Source organism: Tursiops truncatus, chromosome 2, assembly GCF_011762595.2.
Source record: "Tursiops truncatus isolate mTurTru1 chromosome 2, mTurTru1.mat.Y, whole genome shotgun sequence".
In the NCBI taxonomy this organism is placed as follows: Eukaryota; Metazoa; Chordata; class Mammalia; order Artiodactyla; family Delphinidae; genus Tursiops; species Tursiops truncatus.
The window spans coordinates 110,277,943-110,302,450 of record NC_047035.1 but is presented as its reverse complement, the minus strand read 5'-3'; positions in this window follow the sequence as shown (position 1 = coordinate 110,302,450).

Here is a 24,508-nt window from a genome sequence, read left to right as displayed (position 1 = left end):
GTAATTTATTTTCTATTACATTAATTTCTGCCTTTACCTTTATTCTTTCTATCTGCTCTCTTTGGCATTTTTCTGCTGATCTCTTTAATAATTGTGTTAGAAGAGTATATTAAATTTTAGTCTTTTCTCTTTTCTAAGGAACTAATTTAGAGCTAGAAATTATGAATCAACGTTTTAGAAAAAAGTCCCTACAAGTTTTTATACATAATAGTTTCACTATTGTTCAGTTATAAGTATTTTATTTCCATTCTGATTTCTTTGTTGACCCATGAATTGTTTAGTAACATGGTATATTTAATTTTTTTAATACATGGGTTTTCTTCTAATAATCTTTTGGGTTTTTTTCTAACTCCATTGCATTGTGTTTAGAGAATATGACCTGTATGATACCAGTTCTTTGAAACTTTTGGAGATGAGTTTTGTAACCTGATATATGGTCAGTTTTCATAAATGCTTCCCATATATGCTTGAAAGTTTCTGTGTTCTTTAATCATTGGTTACAGTGTTGTATATATGCCCATTAGATCAAAATTTGTATACTGTGCTTACTGATTTTTAAAAAAATTTATTAGAGGAAGTGTTGACTAGAAGTGTTTTTAAAATCTTTCACTACAGGGTGTATTTGTCTATTTTTCACTGTAGCTCTATGAATTTCTGCTTTATATGTTTTGAGGATATGTTATATGCATACAGATGTAGAATTTCATATTTACTTGGTAGTTTTCTTCTATCATTATATACTGTACCTCTTTAACTCTACAATTACTTTTGATCTTAAAGTTCTTTTTTGTCTTTTATTAACACAAACATTTCAGGTTTAGTTTGTTAGTATTTGTCTAGCATATCTTTTTCCATGCTGAGACTTTTGATCTTTCTTTATTCTTTGTTATAAATACACCTGTGGTAAACAGCATATGATTGCCATATTCCTTTTTAATCTAGTCTGACAGGTTTTTTCTTTTGAGTTTTGTCTATTTACATTTATTGTATTTACTGAAATATTTAGATTTACTCCTAATATCTTATTGTGTACTATTTCTTTTTCCTGCTTTTTTGTCTCTTTTCCCCACTGCTTTCTTGCTTTCTTTCACATTGAGAGTTTTTTCCTTTTCCCCTTTACTTTATTAGAAGCTGTATGTTCTTTGTCTATTTGTTGAGTGATTGTGGAAGTTATCTGTATATGCATATTGAACTTAGCACTTGCTAAAGATGTTTCCTGCCTTCCTACCAGATAATATAAATATCTTAGAATCCTTTAACTCCAGTTACCTCTTTCCAATTCATTTGCTATTTTTGTTCAATATTCTATTTTTATCTTGTTTCTTCTCCATATTATTGACATTTTATGCAGTCCATATTATTCATATTTTAAACAGACAGTTATTTTCTATTTGCCTACATATTTACAAATATCTTTACCCATCATTCCTTCTTGAATCTTAAACCTTCCATCTAGAACTATTTTTTTCCATCTGGAGTACATACCTTATAATTTCCTTTAGTGAAGATTTTTGATAATAAACTTAGTTTTTGTTTGTAAAGAAATGTCTAACTTTACCCTAATTCTTGAAGGGTAGTTTCACTATGTATAGAATTCTACATTGGTAGTTATTTTCTCTCAACCTTTTTTTTTTTTTTCTGTTGAACATCAGCTGCCAAACTGTCTTTTCCTCTCTGGCTGCTTTTGCAATAGTTACTGTCTGTCTCGGTGGGGTGTGCGTGTGTGTGTGTGTGTGTTTATTTTTTGGAATTCATTAGGTTTTCTGGATATAAAGAATAGAAGCTTTCAACAATTCTGTAAAATTATTAGTATTTATCTCTTCAAACTTTATCTCTTCCCCATTTTCTCTATTACCTCTTTCTGTAAATAAATTCAAAATATATTAAAATGTGTCACTCTGAAGTTAAGTCAGAAAGAGAAAAACAAATATAGTATATTAACACATATATGTGGAATCTAGAAAAATGGTACAGATGAACTGGTTTGCAAGGCAGAAATAGAGACACAGATACAGAGAACAAACGTGTGGACACCAAGGGGAGAAAGCCAGGGTGGTGGTGGTGGTGTGATGAATTGGGAGATGGGATTGACATATATACACTAATATGTATAAAACAGATAACTAATAAGAACCTGCTATATAAAAATAAAATTAAAAAAAAAAACTTCTCACTCTGTCTTCCACGTCTCTTGACACCTCCCTCTCTTTCATATTTTTTAGCTCTTTGTGTTAGTAGACTACACTTGGCTATTCTTTGAAACTATTTTCCAATTTACAAATTCTCTCTTCAGCGTCTAATCTGCTCATTAACCAATTCACTTGGGTTTGTAGTTTCAGTTTTTACATTTTTCAGTTCTCAATCTGCTTGATTCTGTTTCAGACCTGTTTGTTTCTTGCTCATATTTATAATACTTTAAAATTTCTTCAAATGTATTAAACCTAGTTTTTCTGTCTGCTAATTCCAGAATATGAAGTCTTTATAGATCTGTCCCTGCTGTGTGATTTTTCTGCTGACCCTACATTTTGGTACCTTATTTCCTTGTGTGTTTTGTTTTATCTTGTCTTTACTGAGGCAAAAGTTGCTCATTTTCCTTGGAAGAGAGTTGCTTATTTTCCTTGGAAGTTTATTTGTGGGAATTCTTTGAGGGCTGAGTTTAAAGAGTTCCTCCAGAGAGTGTTTATATTTGCTCCTTCCAGTGTAAGACCACTTAAAATTAAATTCTCCATTTGAGGTTTTTGAACCATGCTGAGTATGAATTTGGGTGGCAAAGTCATTTAAAGTTCACTTTATAATTTTGAATTTTTAGAGTTTTTTCCTCTTTATCCACAATCAAGGTTTTTCTTTAAAGGCTACTTTCCATGCTCAAGCCTCTTTGCAGAGTTCACTTCTTATTCATTTACACTGCAGGTAAAGTTTTTTAGGGATGTCCTAGCTTTATGCAAAGAGATCTCCCATTATATCGGGTGACCCCTAGGCTTTCTGTTCTATTCCCTTCTTCTGTAAAGCCATGAAACAGAAGCTGAAGATCCCCAAATTTTGACAGACGTCCACAATTCAAAAGAGAGCTTTGGCACCAATTTACATCCAGTGAGTTCTGGTTTCATCTCATTTGTGATTCCTTACTTTTATGCCAGCTTAGTGGTGCAATTAAAAATATTTTTTCTAACCAGAGGGCAGACAGGAGAAGCAAGAAGAACTACAATCCTGCAGCCTGTGGAACAAAAACCACATTCACAGAAAGATAGACAAGATGAAAAGGCAGAGGGCTATGTACCAGATGAAGGAACAAGATAAAACCTCAGAGAAACAACTAAATGAAGTGGAGATAGGCAACCTTCCAGAAAAATAATTCAGAATAATGATAGTGAAGATGATCCAGGACCTCGGAAAAAGAACGGAGGCAAAGATCGAGAAGATGCAAGAAATGTTTAACAAAGATCTAGAAGAATTAAAGAACAAACAAACAGAGATGAACAATACAATAACTGAAATGAAAAATACACTAGAAGGAATCAATAGCAGAATAACTGAGGCAGAAAAACGGATAAGTGACCTGGAAGACAGAATGGTGGAATTCACTGCTGTGGAACAGAATAAAGAAAAAAGAATGAAAAGAAATGAAGACAGCCTAAGAGACCTCTGGGACAACATTAAACACAACAACATTCGCAGTATAGGGGTCCCAGAAGGAGAAGAGAGAGAGAAAGGACCTGAGAAAATATTTGAAGAGATTATAGTGGAAAATTTGCCTAACGTGGGAAAGGAAGTAGTCACCCAAGTCCAGGAAGTGCAGAGAGTCCCATACAGGATAAACCCAAGGAGAAACATGTCGAGATACATAGCAATCAAATTGGCACAAATTAAAGACAAAGAAAAATTATTGAAAGCAGCAAGGGAAAAACGACAAATAACATACAAGGGAACTCCCATAAGGTTAACAGCTGATTTCTCAGCAGAAGCTCTACAAGCCAGAAGGGAGTGACATGATACACTTAAAGTGATGAAAGGGAAGAACCTACAACCAAGATTACTCTACATGGCAAGGATCTCATTCAGATTCGATGGAGAAATCAAAAGCTTTACAGACAAGCAAAAGCTACGAGAATTCAGCACCACCAAACCAGCTCTACAACAAATGCTAAAGGAACTTCTCTAAGTGGGAAACACAAGAGAAGAAAAGGACCTACAAAACCAAGCCCCCAAAAATTAAGAAGATGGCAATAGGAACATACATATCGATAATTACCTTAAACGTGAATGGATTAAATGCTCCAACCAAAAGACACAGGCTTGCTGAATGGATACAAAAACAAGACCCATATATATGCTGTCTACAAGAGACCCACTTCAGACCTAGGGACACATACAGACTAAAAGTGAGGGGATAGAAAAAGCTATTCCATGCAAATGGAAACCAAAAGAAAGCTGGAGTAGCACTACTCATATCAGATAAAATAGACTTTAAAATAAAGAATGTTACAAGAGACAAGGAAGGACACTACATAATGATCAAGGGATCAATCTAAGAAGAAGATATAACAATTATAAACATATATGCACCCAACATAGGAGCGCCTCAATACATAAGGCAACTGCTAACAGCTATAAAAGAGGAAATCGACAGTAACACAATAATAGTGGGGGACTTTTTTGTTTTTCTAGTTGGTTTTTGTTGTTGTTGTTTTTGTTTTGTTTTTTAATTTATTATTTATTTTTGGCTGTGTTGGGTCTTTATTTCTGTGCGAGGGCTTTCTCTAGTTGCGGCAAGCAGGGGCCACTCTTCATTGCGATTCACGGGCTTCTCACTATCGCGGCCTCTCTTGTTGCAGAGCACAGGCTCCAGATGCACAGGCTCAGTAGTTGTGGCTCATGGGCCTAGTAGCTCCGCAGCATGTGGGATCTTCCCAGACCAGGGCTCGAACCCGTGTCCCCTGCATTGGCAGGCAGATTCTCAACCACTGCGCCACCAGGGAAGCCCAGTGGGGGACTTTAACAACTCACTTACACCAATGGACAGATCATCCAAACAGCAAATTAATAAGGAAACACAAGCTTTATATGACACAGTAGACCAGATAGATTTAATTGATATTTATGTCCAAAAACAGAAGATTACACTTTCTTCTCAAGTGCACACGGAACATTCTCCAGGATAGATCACATCCTGGGTCACAAATCGAGCCTCAGTAAATTTAAGAAAATTGAACTCATATCAAGCATCTTTTCTGACCATAACGCTATGAGACTAGAAATCAATTACAGGGGAAAAAAAACGTAAAAAAAAAAAAAAAAAATGGAGGCTAAACAATACATTACTAAGTAACCAAGAGATCACTGAAGAAATCAAAGAGGAAATGAAAAAATACCTAGAGACAAATGACAATGAAAACACGATGATCCAAAACCTATGGGATGCGGCAAAAACAGTTCTAAGAGGAAAGTTTATAGCTATACAAGCCTACCTCAAGAAACAAGAAAAATCTCAAATAAACAATCTAACCTTACACCTAAAGGAACTAGAGAAAGAAGAACAAACAAAACCGAAAATTAGCAGAATGGAAGAAATAAAGATCAGAGCAGAAATAAATGAAATGGAAACAAAGAAGACAACAGCAAGGATCAATAAAACTAAAAGCTGGTTCTTTGAGAAGATAAATAAAATTGATAAACCATTAGCCAGACTTATCAAGAAAAAGAGGGAGAGAACTCAAACCAATAAAATTAGAAATGAAAAAGGAGAAGTTACAACAGACACCGCAGAAATACAAAGCTTCCTCAGATACTACTATAAGCAGCTCTATGCCAATAAAATGGACGACCTGGAAGAAATGGACAAATTCTTAGAAAGGTATAACCTTCCAAGACTGAACCAGGAAGAAACACAAAATATGAACAGACCAATCACAAGTAATGAAATTGAAACTGTGGTTAAAAATCTTCCAACAAACAAAAGTCCAGGACCAGATAGCTTCACAGATGAATTCTATCAAACATGTAGAGAAGAGCTAACACCTATCCTTCTCAAACTCTTCCAAAAACTGCAGAGGAAGGAACACTCCTAAACTCATTCTATGAGGCCACCATCACCCTGATACCAAAACCAGACAAAGATACTACAAAAAAAGAAAATTACAGACCAATATCACTGATGAATATAGATGCAAAAATCCTCAACAAAATACTAGCAAACGGAATCCAACAACACATTAAAAGGATAATACACCATGATCAAGTGGGATTTATCCCAGGGATGCAAGGATTCTTCAATATACACAAATCAATGTGATACACCATATTAACAAACTGAAGAATAAAAACCATATGATCGGGGCTTCCCTGGTAGCGCAGTGGCTGGGAGTCCACCTGCCGATGCAGGGGGCGCGGGTTCGTGCTCCAGTCCGGGAGGATCCCACAGGCCGTGGAGCGGCTGGGCCCGTGAACCATGGCCACTGAGCCTGTGCGTCCGGAGCCTGTGCTCCGCAACGGGAGGGGCCACAACAGTGAGAGGCCTGCGTACCGCCAAAAAAAAAAGAAAAAGATAAAAACCGTATGATCATCTCAATAGATGCAGAAAAAGCTTTTGACAAAATTCAATACCCATTTATGATAAAAACTCTCCAGAAAGTGGGCATAGACGGAACCTACCTCAACATAATAAAGGCCATATATGACAAACCCACAGCAGCTGTCATTCTCAGTGGTGAAAAACTGAAAGCACTTCCTCTAAGATCAGGAAGAAGACAAGGATGTCCACTCTCACCACTATTATTCAACATAGTTTTGGAAGTCCTAGCCACGGCAATCAGAGAAGAAAAAGAAATAAAAGGACTACAAGTTGGAAAAGAAGAAGTAAAACTGTCACTGTTTGCAGATGACATGATACTATACATAGAGAATCCTAAAGATGCCACCAGAAAACTACTAGAGCTAATCAGTGATTTTGGTAAAGTTGCAGGGTACAAAATTAATGCACAGAAATCTCTTGCATTCCTATACACTAATGATGAAAAATCTGAAAGAGAAATTAAGGAAACACTCCCACTTACCATTGCAACAAAAAGAATAAAATACCTAGGAATAAACCTACCGAGGGAGATGAAATACCTGTATGCAGAAAACTATAAGACACTGATAGAAGAAATTAAAGATGATACCAACAGATGGAGAGATATACCATGTTCTTGGATTAGAAGAATCAATATTGTGAAAATGACTATACTCTTCAAAGCAATCTACAGATTCAATGCAATCCCTAGCAAGTTACCAGTGGCATTTTTTACAGAACTAGAACAAAAAATCTTAAAATTTGTATGGAGACACAAAAGACCATGAATAGCCAAAGCAGTCTTGAGGGAAAAAAACGGAGCTGGAGGAATCAGACTCCCTGACTTCAGACTATACTACAAAGCTACAGTCATCAAGACAATATGGTACTGGCACAAAAACAGAAATATAGATCAATGGAACAAGATAGAAAGCCCAGAGATAAACCCACGCACCTATGGTCAACCAACCTATGACAAAGGAGGCAAGAATATACAATGGAGCAAAGACAGCCTCTTCAATAAGTGGTGCTGGGAAAAGTGGACAGCTACATGTAAAAGAATGAAATTAGAACACTCCCTAACACCATACACAAAAATAAACTCAAAATGGATTAGAGACCTAAATATAAGACCGGACACTATAAAACTCTAGAGGAAAACATAGGAAGAACGCTCTTTGACATAAATCACAGCAAGGTCCTTTTTGATCCACCTCCTAGAGTAATGGAAATAAAAACAAAAATGAACAGATGGGACCTAATGAAACTTCAAAGCTTTTGCACAGCAAAGGAAACCATAAACAAGACGAAAAGACAATCCTTAAAATGGGAGAAAATATTTTCAAACAAATCAACAGACAAAGGATTAATCTCCAAAATATATAAACAGCTCATGCAGCTCAATATTAAAAAAACAAACAACCCAAACCAAAAATGGACAGAAGACCTAAATAGACATTTCTCCAAAGAAGACATACAGATGGCCAAGAGGCACATGATAAGCTGCTCAACATCACTAATTATTAGAGAAATGCAAATCAAAACTACAATGAGGTATCACCTCACACCAGTTAGAATGGGCATCATCAGAAAACAACAAATGCTGGAGAGGGTGTGCAGTGCTGGTGGGAATGTAAATTGAAACAGCCACTATGGAGAACAGTATGGAGGTTCCTTAAACTAAAAATAGAGCTACCATATGACCCAGCAATCCCACTACTGGGCATATACCCAGAGAAAACCATAATTCAGAGAGACACATGCACCCCAGTGTTCATTGCAGCACTGTTTACAATAGCCAGGTCATGGAAGCAACCTAAGTGTCCATCGGCAGATGAATGGATAAAGAAGATGTGGCACATATATACAATGGAATATTACTCAGCCATAAAAAGGAACAAAATTGAGTCATTTGTAGAGACATGGGTGGATCTAGAGACTGTCACAGAGAGTGAAGTAAGTCAGAAAGAGAAGAACAGATATCGTATTTTAACACATATATGTGGAACTAGAAAAATGGTACAGATAATATGGTTTGCAGGGCAGAAATTGAGACACAGATGTAGAGAACAAAAATGTGGACACCAAGGGGGGAAAGCGGTGGGGGCCAGGGGTGGTGGTGTGATGAATTAGGAGATTAGGATTGACATGTATACACTGATGTGTATAAAATGGATGACTAATAAGAACCTGCTGTATAAAATAAATAAAATTCAAAAAAATTTTTTTCTTTATACAGCATTGTCCATTATTTCACTTGGTAGAGTCATTCACGTTCTCTCATCTGCCATCATGCAGGAAAAAGAAGTCTTACCATTTCGCAAAAGAGGATTCTAAGGATGAGGGAGAAGAAGCCAGCTCCCAGGCACACAGATGCTGACACTGTCACAGCAGTTAAATGAGTCCACCGAGAGCACTGCTCATAGAAGCATCCCCAGGGCCAGGCCTCACCTAGCAGGTTGTTTACCATGGCCACCGTTGGCAGGGTGGCCAGGAGAAGTCTCTGATTTATGGTCAAGGAGGGTGAAGTATCCCCAACACCCTTCTATCCTTCCAAGTCTGCTCTTTCCCTACCAAACTTCTGTCCCACTGTGCGTACCATCACTTTCCAGTTCTCAAGAGGATGGCTTGGGACTCAGCAGGAGGACAAGGCCGGTCTAACTGGAGGCAGAACCATGAGCTTCTTTGCAATTATGCTCCACTCCAGAAGATGGCCTTTGCCCCTTCTCGCATCCATCGGCACTTGCTGAGTTTCAGCTGGCCTCTCCTGGTTCCTGGCCTCCCACTTAGCAGCAGCCACCTAAGGTCTAGCCTCTGGCCCTCCTGACATTGGCCTGGGTGCCTGGGGAGGAAATCCCAGCCTGGGGAAGTGAAGAGCCACCTTTGGCTCCTGATCACTTCACTGTACTTGCTTTCAGGTCTCTGCCCAAGGAAGAGCAATAGATGAAGTTGAGCTGAGCCCTCAGACTCACTGCCTTCATCGTCTCGAGAGCTCATAACTTATTTCCTGAATGCTGACTTTACAGTAGGCCCTGTGCCACACTCTTAACATGCAGTAATTCATCTAATTCTCAAGCCAACTCTGGAGTTAGGCGAGGTTAACTCACTTACCCAAGGTCCTCTATTGGTAAGTGGTGCTGGGATTCACACTGGATCCGTCTGATTCTAGAGACCATGATCCTAACCCCCTTATGGTACTTTATAACCTGAAGTGACCATTTGAATAATCTAATTTAATACTCTCCTTTTGCAAAGAAGGAAACTGAGACTCAGAGAGGTAAAGCAGTTGGCCCAGGGTCACACGGCTTATCGGTGGCAGTGCCAAGCTTGCATGATTTTCCCCTTGATGCCCCAGGAGCAATAGGCAGGTGTGGAAGCCCTCCCTGTATCTTCCAAGGGTCTGGCTCTTGATGAACCACATTCTTTTGTCTGGACAGTTTGAAATCTTTTTCAACCACCCGCCTTGTAGGAACCTGAGTGCTTTCATTGATGAAAAGAACCCGTTTCTCCTCCAGAGAGAAGGAGAGCACAGGCTGGGGGAGAGTCCCACAATATTGCCCCTATGAAGCCCTGACGCCAGCCAGATTCTAGGCACACAGGATCAAGAGAGCCCAGACCCAGGCCCTCTCCTTCACGTCTCCTACACACCCAGTGGGAAGAGGAAGCAAATTCCCTGCCTCCTTCTCTGGATCCTCCCGCAGCTGCCTGCCTGCCGCCTACCCACAGGGCTGTGGTCAGGCCAGCCTGGGAAGTATCAGATGCTGCTGGATTTCCATCTTCCTGTCCAGCATTGGAAGGTCCCCTCCCAGATCTTTGGGCAACAAGCGAATTTGGAGAAAATTGCAAAATTTGGCTCTCCTTTCTGAAATCCTGTGGAGTACCAAGCATGGAGTAAAAAATAGACCTGAGCTGCCAGGCTGTGGCACAGTCTGATTGAAAGATGAGAGCTCCATTTGGGGAAAAGTCAAGCTGTCCAAAATGAATGAAGCATGCCAACCTCCAAAGACAGACAAAGGGGCAAGCAACGGCCTTTTCGTTCTGCTGGCTTTTGTTGTTTGTGTTGCTGTTGTTTCATTATTACTTTCCTCCTGGATGCAATTGTTTGAAGAAGTTGGTCCCTGCCCAGAGGAGTGTGTAGTATAGACTAGAAGGATGTGGGTAGTGTTTATATGGGGTGGGGGAGGGCAAACAGGGGCCAGTTCAGGGAACAGCAGTGGTTCCATAGAGGAGGGATCTCATGAGACAAGGTGTTTAAAAACATAACTTCAGGGCGAGCTGGAGGGACCCTACCAGACCACCTAGCCCAGTGTCCTTATTCTACAAGTAAAGAAACTTGTAGAGACTAGCGAGGAGAGGGACCTGCCTGAGATCACATCACCAGTGAGTGGCAGCTACAGTGTAGGAGCCAGAAAGAGTCTCCTGCTCAGGGAAAGTCTTGGTTTATTCAAAGTCTGACAGTTGTCAACCAGGAACCCCAGTGGGAAATTCCTTTCCAGTGTGAACACAGGGGTCATCAGCCCCAACTGTCGACAGGGAGGGAACTGGAGATATTTCAGTGGGCTGATTTGGGCATATTCCCAGGGTCTTAACGGCCCACATCCCACCTCTAGGGGTTCTTCCCTTGGTTTGTCCTGGGCTCTGACCTCTTGTGGTACAGCATCCATCACACTGTACTGCACTCCTGTCATGTCTGTCTCCCCCATCAGACTGCGAGCTTCTAAAGGCCATCTTCATGGTGCTGGCACCAAGCGACGTGGTGACACTCAGTAAATGTTTGTTGAATGAATGAACAGATAAGTGGATAGATGCATGTGTGTTAAGATGGATGAATGGATAAGCAAACCAGTACTTTCCCAGTGAACAAAATCTCAGGTCAATTGTAGAAAGTTCCCAGCATCTGGAAACAAAAGGTGGATGTTTAAATCTGAGCTCACTGTTTAGCAGCCATAGGACCGTATGCAGGTCTCTCAGCCCATGCCTGGCACGTGGCGATGGCTGCACTCATGTGCCAGTCCCTTTATCAAATGCCTCACCCACATTGCCTCATTCGAAGCTCACAAATAACGAATAAATTAAGCGCTATTGTCCCTATTCTACAGATAAAAAAACAAAGGTGCAACAAGGTTAAGAAACAGTGAAGTACTCCCTGAAATTAAGGTTCAATATTATGTACTGTCTCAGTGTCTGGTGAAATTAAGAGGGCCCCAGGTGTCCAAACAGCAAGCTTCCCTCTCCACTCTGCTCTTGGGGGTAAGGTTCTCTAGTCTATGGGAAGGTCTATCAGATGTGCAATTCTGGCTTATCCCCAGATAGCAGGTTCCAGTTCCCTGCCAGCTCGCAGAATTATTCACACAAGCCCGTCACATTGTCCCGTAGGAACCTGGAGAACCACACCCTGCTGACACTGCAAAGCCTGCCTCCCACAGCCCCCAGTTGTTCACCCTGCTCCCGAGTGGAACCCCCACGTGGCCCGGATGGTGTAGGGTGTCCTCCCCAGGCTGTCAGTAAAGGTGACTTGAAAATGACTGTTGATCTCATGCACCTTGTGTTGGGTATTATGTGTTCCTTCTATCCCCATAACCCTAGGATGGTAATCCTCACCGATGGGGTGAAGAGGAGGCGATTAAAACGGAAACTTGCCCATGGTCACACAGCTAGTGAGCCACAATGCTGGGACTTGAACCCTAGCATCTGGTGCCAGAGCCTTACAGCCTTTACTTTTGTGCCACACTGCTCACCGTGAGCATTTGATCATTACGATCCCACTAGTCTGTAAGCGTCATAGGGTCAAGGGCAGTGTCTTGTTCAGAACAGCATCCTTAGAGTCTAGCATAGTGCCAGGAGTATTAAGGGACTCGATAAAGTTTTGTTAAGTAAGTGGATAAACGAACCTAACATTTCTGAACTTCCACTTCCTCACCTGAAATATCAGAATAATCATCTCCATTTACCTTGCTAAAGGCAGTTTTTATCAAAGAGAATAAAATCATTAGTTTGGGAACCAGACGTCCTGGGTTTAAATCCAGGTTCCACCAACCACATAACCTTGGGTAAGGTCCTCAACACTCTGTGACTCAGTTCTGCCATTATAAAATAGGATCTACTTCATGGGGCTTCCATAAGGTCGAAATGAATTCACATATATGAACACTGAATAATATTAGTCATTGCTGTTAGTTTATGGAATAGAATGTATATGGAAAAGACTCCAGAGGAACTGTGGAATGGATGGTTTGTCTTTGGTGACCTCCTCCCTCTACTACCAACTCCCTGTGGTGAGCACTGCTGGCCGTCTGTCCAGCATCCATTCTGTTCCTTCTTTCTTTCTTCCTTCCTAACAGAACACCACTTTTGTCGAGGAATTTACCTCTCCCCTGCATGACCCAAGGGAAGATGGCCCCATTCCCAGCCAGGAACAGATTGTGACTAGTATTGTCCATTGTGGTAATTTTATTTCCTTTGCCAGTGATTGGTATAGGAGAGGGCATCTGGCCCAGTTCTGCCCAGTGAAAAATGAGGAGAGGTGCTCAGGGGGTTCCTGTTTTTACTCTGGATGTTTCCATGGCTGGATGAGACAAGTGGAGCTTCAGCTGCCACCTTGTACCAGCCTGAGGACAACGAGGGAAGAGGCAGGGGAGCAGCTGAGTCCTCAAGACCTCTGTCTGATGTTCCTCCACCTCTAGGCTTAGTATTTTGTGATGGATAGTTCATTCCGTCATTATTTAAGTCCATTTGGGTCCGGTTTCCTGGTGCTTGCAGACGAGGTGTCACCATTGATGTAATTCTTCTTATACTTGGCACCCTCCTGCTCTTCCTATTTCAATCAATTGTTCTCAATTTTCTTCTCAATCTCACATCACTTTTTAGTGCAGCTATTTTGTAATTTCCCTTTTTCTCTCTCTCTCCTCTCTCTCTGTTTCTCCCACTCTCTTTTTCTACACCTTAAACTTTGGGAGAGAAGGGAAGGTGTCTGCTCTACTTGCCATTATATCTCCAGGGCCTAGATCAGTGTCCTGGACAGAGCAAACACTCAATAGATATTTGTTGAATAAAGGAATGAACTAATCTCTTAGTCTTCTTGTTGTTATTAGATAAGACTGGATAAAATCACCATTCCAGGGGAACTTGCTTTTGAATAGGAAATTCTAGGAGGTTCACCAGAAAATTCTTGTTAAGTTTTATGAGATGTTATTAAAGGTCATCTTGAGGAAATGACATTGTCATATTTTGGATTATACTTCCAATTTTGGCAGGTTGAGTAATGTAGAAAAATTTTCCCTCTGAGGAGAATTCAAAAAACTGGACAAAATATTTTCCAAAAATCAGCTTGAAAATATGGGAAAGCTATTAAAGTAGTAAAAAAATGACCAGACTGAGGTGTGAAAGGGGAAGGAGTTCCAGAAAAGAGAGCTTGGCATTTGGGGCATTTGCAAATGATGCAGCTGAGAAACTGGGAAACATTTTTGACAATGTTTGTGGGTGGGGGAAAAAGTTGTAGTTCAGGGTCTGCAGAAGTAGGGATCATGGTGAACCTCTAACACATTTAAACCCTAAAGGGCTGTACCCTAAGAGTAAGGGGGAATTATCAGTAAACCAGCCTTCCCATAGACTACAGCCCAGCTCCTAGACATCGGGGTACCCAAGAAAGTCTCGATCCCAAAACATTGCTTACAGTATTAACAGTGTTCATGTGACTGAATGGCCTTGGGAGCCTAGCAGAAGCAAATCATGCTTTTTGGAAGATAAAATTTAAGTTCTCAATCTATTTTTACAAACAGTTTTCAAGTACGATGACCTATGTACAATCAAAGATAACCAGTCCCATGAGCAGACAAGACGTTATGTGTGAGGATCAGGAGAAACAATGCACAGTAGAAACAGACTATAATGACTCTGGTTGAGCAAACCCAGACTTTAAGATGATGATTCTTCTGGTGTTTGAGGAGATAAAAGACAAGATTTAAAATTTTAACAGAGAACTCTAAAGAACCAAATAGGAATTCTGAAAATAAATAACTGAAAGTAAGAACTTAAAGGATAGGTCTTGAGTCAGCTAGGGAAAGACTTATAAACTGGAATATAAGGCAGAAAAAAATCCAGAATGAACCAAAAGGAGAAAAAATGATTGAAAAATGCAAAGAGAAGATAAGAGATATGAAGAAAACTATCTTAGTCCCTCAGGCTGCTATAACAAAAATACCATAGACCGAGTAGCTTAAACAACAAACATTTATTTCTCACAGTTCTGGAAGCTGGGAAGTCTGAGATCAAGGCACCAGGAGGTTTGGTGTCTGGTGAGGACCTGCTTCCTGTTTCATAGATGGTACCTTCTTACTCTGTACTCACATGGCAGAAGGAGCAAGAGAACTCTCTGAGGTCTCTTTCATAAAGGCACTAATCCCATTCATGAGGGCTCCACAGTTGACCTAATCACCTCCCAAAGGCCCCACCTCCTAATACCATCACATTGTGGGTTAGGATCTCAACAAATGAATTTTGAGAGGGCACAACATTCAGTCTTTAAGAGATACAGTGATAAATTCTAATACATGTTTATTGGAGTCCCCGTGGTAAAGGAGAGATAAAATGGGATGGACACAATGTTTGAAGAAGTAATGGCTTATGTTTCCTCACACTGATGAATGGCTTAAATTCATAGGTAAAAGAAGCCAAATTAATCTCAGGAGGACAAATAAAAATAAATCTACACTGTAGCAAAACTTCTTAAAGCCAAAATGAAAAGGAAACGTCTTAAAGGCAGCTATAGGAAAATTAGACATTTTAGCCTTCAAAGAAGAAATGATTAAACTGAAACTGACTTCTCATCAGAAACAGCAAGAATCAGAAGACAATGGCATCATAATTTCAATGTGATGGAAGAAAAAAATAATGCCCAGAGAAAACATCCTTTAGGAATAAAAATGAAATAATGTTACTTTCATACAAACAAGAACGGACAGAATTTGACACCAGAAAATCCACTCCTAAAGGAAATACTAAATGGTATTCTTCTGGCAGAAGGAAAACGATTCCATGTGGAAAGAAAAAGCAACAAAGATGGTAAATAGGTGGATAAATCTAAATAATGACTGGCTGTAAGAAAATAAAGTCTCATGGTGTTTAAAATATAAAAAGAATTAAAATAAAATCAACTGTATATAAATCAGGAGTAGAGCAGCTGCAGTGCAAATGTTCTGAGGCCCTTGCGTTGTCTGAGAGGGGATAAAAGCACTTCTTAATGTTAGACTTTCATAAATCAAAGATGCATGCTGGAATCTCTAGGGAATTATTAACAAATAGCAAATGACGTTACTTCCCACCTAACAGAGGGGGGAATAGAATCATTACAAATAACCTATCCAAAAGAAATCAAGCAATAAAAAAGAAAAAGGAATGTAAATCAGACAGGACGAATAGAAGGAAAATACTAAGATAGCAGATTTAAACTCAAGGATAGTGACAATTAAATGTAAATGGACCAAGTGCTCTAATTAAAAAACAGTTTAACAGATTAAACTTAAAAACAACTTAATGCTGCTGACATGAGATAGGTCTAAAACATCAAGATACAGAAAGGTTGAAAGCGAAAGAATGGAAAATGATATTCCATGCAAACACTAACCAAAAGAAAACCTGTGTAGCTATGTTAATATCAGACAAAGTAGATATTAAGGGAAAAAGCACTCCTAAAGATAAAGACACGGGCTTCCCTGGTGGCGCAGTGGTTGGGAGTCCGCCTGCCGATGCAGGGGGCGCGGGTTCGTGCCTCGGTCCGGGAGGGTCCCACGTGCCGCGGGGCGGCTGGGCCCGTGAGCCATGGCCGCTGAGCCTGTGCTCCGCAACGGGAGAGGCCACAACGGGAGAGGCCCGCTTACCGCAAAAAAAAAAAAAAAAAAAAGATAAAGACACATGAAAGGTTCAAGTCATTAAGAAAATATGACAGTTCTAAGCTTGTATGGACCTGATGATTTAGCCTCAAAATCTATAAATCAAAAACTGACAGTTACAAGGAGGGGTACATGATTGTGCAATCATTGTGGGAGATTATTTTTGTTTTTATTTTTATAAAAGCAAATAGCACTTACTATATACCAGGGACTTTTCCAAACACTTTACATGTCACTGAACTACTAAATGTCAGGGCTGAGATTTGAAACCAAGCATTCCAGCTCTGGAGTCTTACTGAAACGTAGTGGGAGGCATTAACACTGCTCTTTCAGTAACTGACAGAACATGCAGGCAAAACTCAACAAGAGTAGAAGATTTGAGTAGAGTCACATGATTCTCCATTACCGTAGTTCTTCTCAGCCCAAGTTTTATGGCACAATTATGAAGCTGTTGCTCTCTGGTAGTGGCTTGTTGGGAGGTTGAAATGAGATCGCACATGTTTATAAACTGGAAAACGCTGTACAAATATTAGTTCTATTGTTTGACTCTTGGTCTTCTATGTCTATTTTTTTATTTTTTGGCAGTTTTATGGGTTTTTCGTATCTACTTTTTATTGTAATCTCTTCAGATCCCTATTATAAAAAGGTAGAGTATAAACAATTAAATTATTGTTGTATCACTGTTTATACAGTTGGGTATAAAAATGTTTGACTATATAGAATCTGAATTAAACTTAATAAAAGGCCATTTGCTGATGGTTCTTTGGCATTTTGGGCATTTTTTTTTTGCAGCCCGCACATGTGTGATTCAGGCTCTGGTATATCACTTCAGGCTTGCTGAAGGATGGTATGACAAGAGAGCTAGTGTGGGGCCTCATGCAAGTCACTGACCTTTGGGCCTCGTGTCCTCGTTCATCCAATAATCGTTGCCACTCTAAATGGCCCCCTGCCCTCACAGGGCATCAGGAAGGGTTAGAGGGGACATAATTGGGAAAGCTCTTTGAATTATACACAGGGCTAAACAAATGTCAGGCATTGTGAAGAATCTCAAATGGTGCGGATAGCTCAACTAGTCTGTTTTAATGCCATTTCATATGTTGTTAATAATAAAAGCTAACATTTATTGAGAGCTTGCCATGTGGCAGGCACTGCGCCAAACTGTTTATAGGCTGCATTCCATCCAGTCCTCACAGCAACCCAAGAGGCAGAGTGGTCCAGGGCGCTGCAGCCAGACTGCCTGAGGCCATCTCCAGGCTCCACCACTTATCAGCTGAGTGTCCTTGAGCAAGTTTATGACCCTCCTTTGTGCCTCAGTTTCCTCATCTGTAAAATGAGGAATAATGAGAGCAACAACTTCATAGAGCTGTCGTGATGATTCAGTGAGTTAAAAAATGTCAAGTGCTTAGAAGTGTGTCTGGCACTTGGTAAGTGATCTCCAGGGGCTTTTTTTATCATTTGCATTTTTTAAAATTTATTTATTTATTTATTTTGGGTATGCGGGCCTCTCACAGTTGTGGCCTCTCCCGTTGCGGAGCACAGGCTCCGGACGCGCAGGCTCAGCGGCCATGGCTCATGGGCCCAGCCGCTCCGCGGCACGTGGGATCTTCCCGGACCGGGGCACGAACCCGCGTCCCCTGCATCGGCAGGCTGACTCTCAACCACTGCGCCCCCAGGGAAGCCCTTAAATTTATTTTTTAAACATCTTTATTGGAGTATAATTGCTTTACAATGGTGTGTTAGTTTCTGCTTTAGAACAAAGTGAATCAGCGATACATATATCCCCATATCTCTTCCCTCTTGTGTCTCCCTCCCACCCTCCCTATCCCACCCCTCTAGGTGGTCACAAAGCACGGAGCTGATCTCCCTGTGCTGTGTGGCTGCTTCCCACTAGCTACCTATTTTACATTTGGTAGTGTATATATGTCCACGCCACTCCCTCACTTCGTCCCAGCTTACCCTTCCCCCTCCCGGTGTCCTCAAGTCCATTCTCTATGTCTGCATCTTTATTCCTGTCCTGCCCCTAGGTTCTTCAGAACCATCTTTTTTTTTTTTTTTTTAGATTCCATATATATGTGTTAGCATACGGTATTTGTTTTTCTTTTTCTGACTGACTTCGCTCTGTATGACAGACTCTAGGTCCATCCAGCTCACTACAAATAACTCAATTTTGTTTCTTTTTATGGCTGAGTAATATTCCATTGTATATATGTGCCACATCTTCTTTATCCATTTCATTTGCATTTTATAGGCGGTGAAATGGTTGTAAGAAGCAAGTAACCCAGCTGATGAAGGGCCAGATAGGGATTCTAACCCAGGTTTCTCTGAGCCCAGAACCCACGTGTCTAACCACTACATTTCCTACCCCCACAGTCCCATGAGCAACTGCAGGGGTCACCAGCCATTTGCAAAGCCTGGTTTGAAGCTCTGCAAAGACCAAGGATGCGGCTTTCTCCATTTTCCTTGCAACAATCCTCTGCATAATGCTTAATCGTTGGCCTTCACTGAGGGGGAAGTTCTTAAGAGGGCTTAAGCCCAGCACTTGCATCCATATTTTTCTCACTAATGCTCAGCGGTGGAAAAAAAAAAAAAGTGCTCACGGAGGCATTTGTTACCCAAACATCAACGAAAACGTTCACACTCGCCATACCTATCTCCCCATCCCCAAACACCACCACCTGGCCTGCGCCTGTGGCTGCAGATTGCCTGGGAAATGTTTATTTCTGGTACATGCCTGACGATGAGCAGCAGCTGGAACAGTCTGGGGAAAACTTCCCCTGGCAAAGCGGGAGGTCGATCCTCTTTGTAGAAATAAGCATAGACAAGCAGAGTCTCCAGGCAAGCACCCACTGGTGGATGCCCCAGCCTGGCTGGCATTGGATCATGGGGACAAGGGCAACCACTCAAGCCTGTGGCAGAAGAGGAGGGAGAGGGAGGGAGCATCCTTTTAACCTTCTAGTCACTGGGTTGAGCGAGACTGGCTGGAGATAGAGATTAGATAGTGGGTTTTGTCAGTGGTCACGTTGTCATGAATGTGTTTTGTGGTTTGTCTTGGGCTGTGCTCCCCTGTCTCTCCCCTTTAACTTTCAAGAGCAGTTATGCAACTTGTTAGGTTCAAGGCTGAGGACGTCAGCCCAGAGGGCTAGAACTGGCTCTCCGCTAAATGGGGAAACAGGATGCACTCATTTTTATCACCCTCTCAGCTGCCTTTCTGAGGGTCTGCCTTCTCCTCCTGGGCCCTCCAGCAGTATGAAAGCTAGCGCTCCTTACCTACATTCCCTACAAAATCATACTCCTTTCTCTTTCCTATTGAAGCTCCTATCCTGTTCAGCGACCTTGGGGAGGAAAATGATATGGTAAGTTCATACTGTGGATGAATGGCTGAATTAGCTAATAGGTTTATTTACTTCCCAAGGGGAACTTTCTTTTTCAATGAGTATACCTGGAGCCAGAAATTCAAGTGGCAGCACTTTCGGCATTCCCACGCATTCCAGATGCTTGGACAGGTGTGAGACAGTCTGGAGGCAGTATAATTAGAGTGGTTTGGAGGCACTATCTGTGTTCCACCCATGTCCCCAGGTTCAAATCCTAATGCTGCCACTTTCTAGCTATGAAACTTGGGGCAAGTTGCTTCACCTGTCTAAACCATCTGCTTTATGTTGGGATCTGCGGAAGTAGACCGTGATGCAAGGATTTAAGTGCAAATGTTCGGGGGGTGGAAAAGGTAGGTGATCCCAGGAATGAGGGATCAAGGGAATGTCAAGGGAATGAGGAAGTAAGACAGGGATGGGAAGGATGTCTATACCGGGTGCAGTAGTGTGCAAGTGGCTACTGTGGGTGACAAGGGCTCAATTCCCCTGGGCTCCCCTGGGAGGCTGTAGAACATCTCAGAGTTGCCCCTCAGGATGGATGCCTTATTCCATTTGGGTTGCTCTAACAAAAATGCCACAGATTGGGTGGCTTTTTTTTTTTTTTCAAAAAAAAATTTAAAATTCTTTTTATCGAAGTATAGTTGATTTACAATGTTGTGTTAATCTCCACTGTACAGCAAAGTGATTCAGTTATACATACATACACATTCTTTTTCATCTTCTTTTCCATCATGGTTTATCACAGGATATTGCATATAGTTCCCTGGACTGGGTGGCTTTTAAACAACAGAAATGTATTTCTCATAGTTCTGGAGGCTGGGAAGTCCAGGAACAAGGTGCTGGCAGATTCAGGGTCTGGTGAGGGCCTGCTTTCTGGTCCATAGATGGTGGCTTCTAGCTGTAACCTTACATGGTGAGAAAAGGTAAGGGAGCTCTCTGGGCTCACTTCCATAAGGACACCAATCCCATTCATGAGGGCTCTGTCCTCTTGACCTAATCACTTCCAAAAGGCTCCATCTCCTAATACTATCAGCTTGGGGGTTAGGATTCAACATGAATTTGGTGTGGGGGACACAAATTTCAGCCCACAGCAGGGGTGTGGGAGCTCTGGTATTCATCCACCAGCTCCTATCAGTCATTGGTTGAGGACTGCTCCCACTAATTCTGAAGCACGCCCAGCCTGCTGTAAGAGCTCCAGGGGCCAGAGGACACCTCTGGGCTTGCAGGTGGAAGCAGTCACAGGAATGGTACGTGCTAAGCCCACACATTAGCGTATCGACAGTGACTGTAACAGCATCCATTCAGTGGGAATAGAGGGACCCCCGAATGCTGAGGGATTGGCTGAGATCGTGTCAGCACTCAGCACAGTGCCTAGTCCACGGTTAGTGATGGCCAGTGATGGCTTTTGGTCCTGTTCGCGTGCTGGGCATGCTGAGTACTAGCCACCAGATGGGAGAAACTGGTTTGTTTGGGAGAGAGGTAGGAGACAAAGTAAGGAAAGCAGGAGTAAGGCTTTGAAGGGCAGGCAGGGCATGGATTTGACACAGTGGGCAACAGGGCCAGGGGGTGTGGGGCTCCTTGGTGAGCAGAACGCCTGCCAAGGCCAAGGTGGGAAAAAGTATCTTTATGGAAGCTCAAGGAATGCACATAGAAGCACATAACATCTTGGGGGGCCGTGAGGAGGTGTCTGAAAGATGATCTGTGAGGCAGTGGCACCTCCTTCACAGAACCTTCCTGAACTGGTCAAAGGGCCACAGGCGTCTGTCCTCCTGACTAGTTTGGATACAGACTTCCCTTCCCCTCCCCTATCTTACTCAAAAACCTCTGAAGTCTTCTCATGACCTATCAAATGAAGACCAATTAAAAGTCTCCCACATGGGCTTCCCTGGTGGCGCAATAGTTGAGAGTCCGCCTGCCAATGCAGGGGACACGGGTTCGTGCCCCGGTCTGGGAAGATCCCACGTGCCGCGGAGCATCTGGGCCCGTGAGCCATGGTCGCTGAGCCTGCGCGTCCGGAGCCTGTGCTCCGCAACGGGAGAGGCCACAACAATGAGAGGCCCGCGTACCACAAAAAAAAATCCCCCACAATGTGCCCCCAGCCTATTTTTCCACCCTTGTCTCTTAACTACCCCTTCCCCCCGAAAAAAATTAGGATTTACCCCTTTGGAATTTGACCAAAGGAAAGAAAGGATGAAAATGTAGAAGCTTTATCTGGGTCTTTTTCTAACCAAAGAGTGTCCTTCAGGGGCTCTGTACCTGGCGTTTAAGACATGGATGCAATGACTTATAACACTTAAGCTTCATTTGAAAGTGGGAGAAAGAACCATGAGAACCAACACTGCTCTGAGAAATAATGGAAAGTGTTGTCTCCAGAATCCACTGGGTAATCTGTACATCTGAGATTTACTTAGAGAGAGACGGTTCTCTTCCTTAATGTGGATTTGGATTGTGCTAAATAACGGGAAGAGTGTTATTCATTGTTGGTGTCTGTGTGCATGGCCCAGTCACACCCACTGGAAGCCCACAGAGAGGGTGCATATCTTCACATCGCCGACCCGGCTGAAGGACACATTTGAAGTTAACCAGACTCAGACCAAAGAAGTGGTTCCCCCAGGCTAACTCAGGAGCAGACGTGAGGCAAACTCCCTCTCCCCAAATACACCAGAGAGAGCTGACCCTTGAAGGGATAGAAACTCAAAACTGGGGTTTCCTCTGTTCTTACACTTTCAGCTGCTCACCAGTCCCTGGGCACAGCTTGAATTCCCACTCTCTTGCACAGACCAGGTATGTTTGCTGCTTCCCCTACTCAGAATGCCATTCCTCACTTCCCTTCTGAAAAACTCCTACTTCCAAGGCCAGCTCAGACGTTACCTCCTTCCCTGACCCTCCTCTGGCATTTGGTCACACTTCTATTATAACACTTGTCACAGTGCCATCTACCATCCAGTGCCGAAAACCAATGAAACCAAGGGATTAGGAGCTCAGAATCTAGGATCAGTCAAGACCAGGTTCAGATCCTAGGTCTACCTTTTACAAATTCTGGGACTTCCCCTCTCTGAGCCTCAAGTTCTTTCTCTGTAAAAGGCAGATTGTAATTATACCACTTCGTAGGATTGTCATGAAGATTAAAGGAAATGATGTGTCCAGTGCAATAAGTGGTCGCTGATTATTACTGTACATGTTTGCCTCTGCTCCTAGATTAGGAGCTTCATGGAGAGGCAAGAACCACATCTGGTTTGTCATTCCATCCCCAGCGTGGTGCTCAGTAAAATACTTCTTCAAGGGCTCAGCGTCTGATCTCTTGCCCCTGGTCCATGTGCTGTGGGAATTCCTTTCTCCGCTGCCTGTCTTGGTTTAATGTCATGACTCTGCTTCCCAGGACCCGTCTGTAAGCCCATCTTAACCCTTATGCATTCCGTCCAGACCCCTAACTCTCATAGCTTCTCCCTGCCATCTCAGCCCAGCCAGGGCCAGGATGAAAGTTCTGGACAACCACCTGGACCATGCTGGTAACTAAAGGCAATGATGGAGAAGTGGCATTTAGCCCATATTAAGTGCTCAGTGGAAGGCAGTTATTCTTCATACGGTTGTCGCTGGGATGGTTGTTTCTGATGTGGCTCTACAGTCTGGTCCAATGTCAAGGGTTTGCTCATCTAGCTTCATCAGAAATGGCCTCTCAGCTAGCATATTGTCTGCTACCTCTAGACTTTGAAGAAGATTTGTATTCTCCCATACACTTTCACATACTTTTTCTTCAAAAGGATGTTTCCTTATCCATTCTGCGTGTCTGTTTGTGCTGTGGCCATATTCCTTCCCTTTGATATCTTTACTGCAAATGCTGTTCATACTTGTGGCTTGAGAAATGGAGATCAGAAAATAACTTCCTGGATTTGGTATAGGTCAGATACAGGGCTTGATCTAGTAGAAATCCCAGTCACTGACTCTCTCAACGGGACTGAGATTGGGGCTCAGGCGCAGCGTTTGGAAGAAGGCGGCATCTACCCACTCCAATGTCTTGGATCGGACTTTGCACTTCAAGTGGAAAGTGCCTGAGGCAAACGTAAGCTACTGTTGTAAACACATTTGTTCAAAGCTAACATCCTCTACTCTGTTGGCAGAGATGAGACCTGGCATGACAAACAGAAACCAAGGGATGCCCTGTAAGCCTCTATGTACATGACAAATGCAGTCACCTCCCCATCATCCACGTTATTGGCCCAGAACATTGACACGTGTCATTCAAACAGCAGATAACGAAAGCAATCCTGTAGCTTTCTTTTCTACATCTTTTTGTCCTTTCTTTTTGGCTTTGGAATTTATTATATCATTTTTTTGGCAGAAGATGTGCCTTCCCAGTAACTTTAAGTTTACTTAAGTTTATCTTAAAAAAAAAAAAAGAGTTTGCATTTTCTAAGCGCAAACCGACAGACAAGGCATAGAGAAGAGGCCGTTTCTTTGCGGGAGGTTTGCGGGACCAGGGAGGAGCCGGGGAGCCAGGGTGTGCCTCAAGGTGGACCCCACACATGTTCACATGGATAGTGGCTGCATTGAAGGCACGTGGGAGCAGAGAAGGCAGAAAGAAATAACCAGAGAATGGGAGGGACAGATACCTAAGGGGGAGGGGGTGGAAAGGGAAGTGTTGGAGAAAAAAAAGGAGGAAAATGAGGCAGAGGTCCAAGACAGACAGAAATAGGGGGACCAATCTG